The following is a 7147-nucleotide window of genomic DNA, read 5'->3' on the forward strand; positions in this document are numbered from 1 at the left end:
CTCAGTAGGTAGTCTGCCTTCTGCCTTGATGTGTCAGAACCATTTGGACAGGCAGCAATTATGAGGAGGAAGGACACTGACAAGGAAAAAGTAGAGGGAGGCAGGACCATGCTCCTAAGTAAGCCTAAGTTTTAGGGAAGGTTCCCCTAGGAAGCATCCAGAATCTTCCTTATAAGGACAGCGGAACTACATCTTCTTGACATGCATACATGTCTGTCCTACTCAAAAACTTACAAGAATTGAATGAGATTGAGTCTAGTCAATATCACAGCATAGGCTGAGAAGAGGCTCCCAGTTGAGGAATGTTGGCAGTTAATGGTCACTCATGACAAGAAGAGTCGTTTTCTTCAGTGATGGAGCCACTGGGAAGTTGCCCATGCTACAGTAACTCCTGCCCAAAATAGCAGAAGGCATGAGAGCAAGAGGGGCTCCTTGGAAAAAAGAAGGGGCTCCACAGGAGTCAGAGGGGGATCAAAGATGTGGAGAGAGAGGTGAAAATGGCCAAAGTATATGTACAAAATTGTCAAAGAACTTAAGTGTAAATGGTGATTTCATGTGTAGCTGAGATGATTCAGATCTGAGTTGACTCAGCTACTTAGACCACAATAATAAGATCATGCTCATTTGTTAAAACTATTTTTGAGATATGTCATCTGCCATAAAATTCACCTTTTCAAAGTTTAGTTAGTGAGTTCATAGTGTGTTTATAAAGTTTACAGCTATCATCAGTAATGCCCAGACAATTTTACCTGCATCTCTATCCTGCATCCTGATTTCTCTCTTCCACTCAGCCTTAGCAGTGCTGAGAAATCTAGTTTTCTGTCTCTATGAATTTGGCTATTCTGGAAATGCCTTTTTATACAGATTACATTTACATAGTTTTATTATTATTTTTACAGTGCTAGAGATCAAACCTTGGTCTCTGTGCATGTTAAAAAGATGTATTCCTCCTGGGCTGTGCCCACAGCAACTGACTACAGTGGGTATTTCTAAGAAAGAGAGAGGTAGAAAAGCAGAGCAAGGGGAAGAGACAGAGAAAGAAAGAGAGTCATTTCAGGTACAATGCAGATATCAGAAGACAACTTTAGGGGTCAGTTCTTTCTTTCATGGTGGATTCTGAGGATTGAACTCAGGTCAGTAGGCTTGTATGACAAGTGCTTTCACCCCCTGAGTCATTTAGAGAAGTCAGCAATAAGATTCTATTTTCTTTCTTTCTGTTTGTTGTTGTTTTGGTTTGGTTTTCGGTGTGTGGAGTGGGATCATAGAGGTAGAGGGTACTAAGCTTTTTTTAATTGCTCTCTACCTTTTTCTTTTTTGAGACACAATCTCTGGAGCTAATATTTTTAGATCTACTGACTGGTTATTGAGACTCCAGGATCTGCCTGTCTCCACTCTATCCCCAGTGATAGAGTGGAGATAGAGGGGTCACAGGCCCATTCCAACCCACGTAGCTTTACAAAGATGCTAGTGATCCTAACTCAAGTCCTTCTTCAGGTTTATGCAGCAAGCACTCTAATGACTGAGCTATCTTCCCTACTCCAGGCTCTGTTTTCTCCCTCCCTCTTCTTCTTGTCACTCACCCAGTCCTGGCACACTGCCTGCCTGAAATATGCCCCCGTAATTCGTTCAAACTCTTCCAAATCCTGTTGGGAACACTTTGTCTTTGGAGATAATTGGGCCAAGAGATTAGAGTTAGAGGTTGGGATGAAGGTAGGAGGGGAGAGAGGGCTTAAACAGTAACCAGGATGGGGTACAGCCTCGGATGAGAGCAGTGATGTGCCAAAGATGGGAATCTGGGGTTTGAAGCTCAGGCTCTATGCAAACAAACCCCAAAGCCACTGAGGGACAAAGAAAGCAAGCAGACTTCTCTTTAGGTTCACTCTTCCAGATAATATGTACCCGCTTGCTACAGAATCTCTTCATGTTTGGCTGCCCTCCAAAGCTAGCTTCTTCTTGGCTCTATTATAACAAGCATCTTTATTGACTAGAGCTGGGGATATCAAAGAAGTTTGGGGTTTCAATTTTTTTCATCTTATTGTTGAAAGACATTGCCACATTTGATATGAGACAAGGGGATAAAAATGAAGGCATTCTCCTGTTTGCTGCAACACGCATAGCTAAAATCAGAACAGTACAGAGATAATTAGCATAGCCCCTGCACAGGAGGACACATATCTGTGAAGCATTCTACATCCTTTAAATAATGAGAAATTCTCAGGGCAGAGTTCTAGAAAGTGGATGAGTTTCTGCAAAAATCTAGAATACACAATCTCAGGCTAAGAACTTTTGGGAAAAGGGTATCATTAGAATAGTCTTCCTTCTCCTTTCTTGTAATGTATTTCAAAGTGCATGCATTGCTAAGTTATGCGTCTACTCATTTGAGCAGCCGGAGACACTGACAGCTAGATTAGCTTGTGTCAGTATTTAGCATGTCCCCAAATCACTTCAAGTTCTTATTTTAAAAGTCAGGCTCCTGGACACCATCCCCAGAGTTGCACAATGTCCTTGAAACGAGTGTTTGAGGAAGAGGCTTGGGCCACATCAAGTAAATATTCAGACACAGCAAATAGCTCTCCAGCCACAAATTAACTCTAAACAGTTGAGAATGTCTGTTAGAGCTCTACGTGGAGACAAGGTCTGAGCATAAGCCATCAGTTGGTGATGTCTGTTGTGGGCGGAGCGTGGACAGCCAAGGCACAAAGGTCATGGGTTTCTCCTTCCTATAGCATGCATTCACTGAGCATGCAGCATGCGTCCTCCTTCGCAAGACCTGTGCTAGTCATGTCTGAATCATTCGAGCTTTAGTGTATGTGCACCAAACAGGTCATGATAATTCCTTCATTAATAGCTGACATAAGGATCTCTGTGTGCAAACCTATAGAAAGAGTAAAGTCATTTCAGCCATGCTGTGGGAGGGGATGCCTCCTAAAACTAAAAAGAGTGGTTGAATACAAAGCATACTGCTGTGACAGGGCAGGGTCGGAGCAAGGAATTATATATACCTGAACAGGAGACAACTGACTCTGATCTTGGAGAATGAATGGGAATTTTCCAGGTGAAAGGAGAAAATATACCAAAGACAGAGTGGAGTGTACATGCTGCAAACAAGCATACTAGAAAAGGAGTTTCCTGGAATTTGATTATTTTACACACATACACACACACCCAGGGTTAGGAGTCCATGACCATCATGGCAAGGCGCATGGCTGCAAGTAGGCAGGCAAGCTACTGGAGTAGCAGCTGAGGCTCACTTTTAGATCCACAAACAAAAAGCCAAGAGTGCACACTGGCAATGGTGTGAGTCTTTTGAAACCTCAAAGCCTACCCCAGTGACAGTTCCTCCAGAAGGCCACACCCCTAATCATCCCCAAATAGGCACCAACGGAGCACAAGTATTCAAATGCTCAAGATTGGTGGGGGGCATGTCATCCAAACCACTACAAGTATTAAAATCAAGCTGGCCACCACACAAAGTAGCTTGAAGGTGAAATTTGAGCTTGCTTGTATGTGTGCTTCTGAGAGGCAAAGAGCTGCACAGTTTCCTAGTAGGCAGACAGACAGGGAGAGGGGCCATGGCTGGATAATAAAGATGATAAATATCTATGATGGCCAGCTTCTTCCTCATTGCCCTGACACCAGACAAAAGCCTGGCCACTTAGAACAAAGGCTTAGCTGGCTTTTTTTTTTCCCACCAGTAAAGCCTCCCTGCCAGTGGACTGGTAGACTAGCCAGAAGAGCTCAAGGCCAACTTGTCTTTGTTCAAACAACTTTAAATAAGGGTTGTGAGGGGTGTTGGGGGTGGTCAGGGGGTGGGGGGGTACCTTTCCTTGCCCCTAATAGAAGCCTCTCTATACTGGCTGATTCTTTCTGCTCCTCTCTGTGATGTCTGAGATTTTTCCCTGCTGCTACCTGCTGTGCTTGAGATTTTTCCTTCCTTTTAGTCCCTCAACTTGCAGGGGAAAAGAAGCTGACCAGTATTCCCAGACTTTACCTTTCTTCTAGGAAAGCTTTGTTTACAGAAGTCACTAACTGCTCCACTGCCTAGAGGAAATGCCCTAGCCCAGTTAGCTCAGGACAAAAGAGCATCCCCACGCAAAAAGAGCCTGAACAACTCAAAGCCAGCCCCAATCTGGGAGGCTCCTCTTCAAGACTGGCGGCCATGCAAGCTGCTTTTGTTTGCCCACAACTGCCCCTGTGTGAGCATTAACAAATGCAGTAAAGGGCAAACATGAAAACACCTGGAACTTCAGGAGTCCAGTCGAGTGGGGTAAGCCACCAAAAGGCAAGCAGTGCTATGGGGAAGAGTCAGAAATCAATAAGCAAACAAACCAAGCAAAGTCACAAGAGGATTTTAAGAGCTAGCATGCCTCCCTGCCCTAAGTGGGAGGTGACTCCTCACCCTGGAACATTTTATCACCTAACTTAAGCACAAATGAACCAAAGAAGGATGGGAATGATAGCTCAGTGGGTAAGTGCTAGTCCTCAAACAGGAGGTCCTATGTTCCACCCCAGAAGCCACACTGAAAATAAAAAGCAAGGTTTGGGTAACACACTTGTAATTCCAGTGTTAGAGGGGGAGAGACAGGCAGATCCCTGGGACTATCTGGCCTTTGGGGTGCAATCCAAGCCAAAGACTGTACTCGTCAAAAAACAAACAAACAAGATAGATGGCACCTGAGGGGTGAACGCTGATGACTACACACATGTAGACACACATGCATACAGAACTGCAGAGAGGGAAAAGGAGGCAGGGTGGGGGGAGGGAAAGAGAGAGATAAGGAGGGGGGGAAGTACAGGGCAGGGAGCCAGGACATAGTGTTTTCTTTTTCTACCCATCACCTTGAAAGTATCATTTCTTCACCTATTTCGCTTATTTGAGTTACATGCTGGACACAATAGGTATTGAAGATACAGAAGCAAGCACCCAGGGACACAAGCAACAGCTGGGGACCCAGAAAGGCAGATGTAGCTGTTAATAGTAATCACCATTAGAAAATAAAATCAAATGATCAGACAGAAGGAACAGGAAGTAAGGGACCAACGTTAGCTGGCCAGGCAAAAGGTAATATTTGGGGTGAACAAGTGACACTGGGGCTGAGATGGGTGACATGAAGCCAGACCTGGGAAGGTTTAAGAGACAAGACTGCACATGGAAGTACCCCCATGAAGTTGGGGTGAGGCTGAAAGCTTTGGGTGGCAGATGGAAGATTCATGGAGCCAGAAAGGGAGAAGAGTTGCAACATCGAAATCTAGTTGTAGAGTTGGGCAAGAGGCAGACAAAGAAGGGCTTTCACTTAAAAGCAAGTGTAGAAATGTAGCTCATTGGGTAGCACACTTGTCTAGCAAGCATGAAGCCCTAGAATTGATCCCCTGCGGCCATGTAAACCAACACTACACTTGTAATTCTAGTACTCAGGAAGTGGAGGCTGGAGGATCAGAAGTTTAAGATCATCCTTGGCTACATAGCACTTTTAAGGTCCTCTCTCAAACTGCAGAAAAGAAGGAAAGAAGTGGATCTGAGTTGCATTTGTAACTGTGACCCTGCAGGCTGTAGACAATTAATTATACAGTACAAAGGACAGCCTAGGAAGACTCTTTGTAATTGCCCAAGAGATAATGATCTCTTAATCTTGATCTATACAGTAGTACCAGAATGCCCATTGCATGGATGAAAAAACTGAGCACCCACATGGCTGATGTAACATATTGGAAGTCACATGACTAAGAAATAACAGAGCCAAGATTCACTCCGGTGTCTAAGCAAAGTGTACATGCCATGAGCAAAGTGTAGGCTCCACACTTCTCTGTCATAAGATGGAGCAGAGGGGCACTTTAAGAGTCCCTCAGCTTTATACCTCTCTGTCTTAAAAGCCAGCAAATAATATACTGAATGCTCACTGTGTGTCAGTCTTCCAAGAGCTTCCCACGTTGTATTCTACACCAACAACATTATGAGGCACATTCCTGTGATAGAGAACAAAAAGTTGGAGATCTCTGCTTGCTTTTCTCCCAACAACACTAGAAATGCTCCCAGCCTCATCAGATCCCACTGTAACTGTAACGTGCCTTATAGCAAGTACTCAAGCACAGCCAATGAAGGGATGCTTTATTCTTCACAATTATTCACTCCTGGTCTCGTCTTCCAAGTACCCCGCATAGCTACACCACCTAACTTTCCTCGTGGTTCTATGACATTCTTCTCATTTCCTCCATTTTTTAAGCTGGAAGCTGAGGCTCCCAGAAGTCTCACCTTCTAAGTTAAGTTCGCACTCAGGCCTCCCAAAGGTGTTGCTGTTATTCTGAGGTCTGAGGCATCCTTGGGAATGCAAACATGAATCTGGGATAAAACCGGAAGGTTAGCAATAGTGACAGTCTTGTCCTGACTGCTGGGCTCAAGTCAAAGGTGGCACTGTTTACTCTTTGTTGTAATAAATTGAAAAGAATGATTGGCCAGTTGTTGACAGGCTCATGCTGTCCTAGGCTGCGTGTCAGCAGCACTGGCATGGGATCAATGCAGGGGAAGAGTTAAGGTTTGAATTATTATCAGAATTAGGGTGCTTTATTGGTTCACATCACCCAATCTTCCCCAGCCATTATGGCTTCACCAAAACATTAAACTACTTTAAACTTTCATTTTCCTCTTAAAACTAAATTAGTTCGGAGGAAATTGTGTTTTCTGAGCTCCAGTTCCAGCCTCGGGCAGAGGGAGTTACAGTACAGCGCACAAATAAACAACAATCATGGCCTAATTACTAAGTGGCATCCGGAGCAGGCTGTCAAGTGACAGGGTCCTGGAGGGAGGCAGGGCTCAATGGGACCTCCTCTGGAGTTATTGACATGGTAATCTTCTGTTCCTCTGGCCCTGAAGACCAAAGACAAAGGGATGTCTGATGCACCTGCCAGGTCCCTGTGCTAACCTGTGCTACCCTTTGTACTGCTCCCAGGTAGATCCCTGTTGGACTAACTCTAGGGATAGAATCTGAGCCAGTTGCCAGACCTTAGTCATGTGACTGCAACTGAGTCATTCACTGAAGTTAAGATCTATTTGCTAAGGATCTGTTTAGTGTGTCAGAAAATATACCATACTCCTTGTTTTTAATGGTTATCGGACATCTATTCCATCTGTCTATCTTCTTTGAAGAAATAT

The 7147-nt window shown here is 44.4% G+C and overlaps 1 pseudogene; it reads left to right on the top strand.

Annotated features, from left to right (window-relative positions):
• Positions 1-2096: 2096 nt before the first annotated feature.
• LOC132646553 (U6 spliceosomal RNA) lies at positions 2097-2197 on the top strand (annotated as a pseudogene).
• Positions 2198-7147: the final 4950 nt, after the last annotated feature.

This window comes from Meriones unguiculatus, chromosome 11 (assembly GCF_030254825.1).
Source record: "Meriones unguiculatus strain TT.TT164.6M chromosome 11, Bangor_MerUng_6.1, whole genome shotgun sequence".
Taxonomy (NCBI): Eukaryota; Metazoa; Chordata; class Mammalia; order Rodentia; family Muridae; genus Meriones; species Meriones unguiculatus.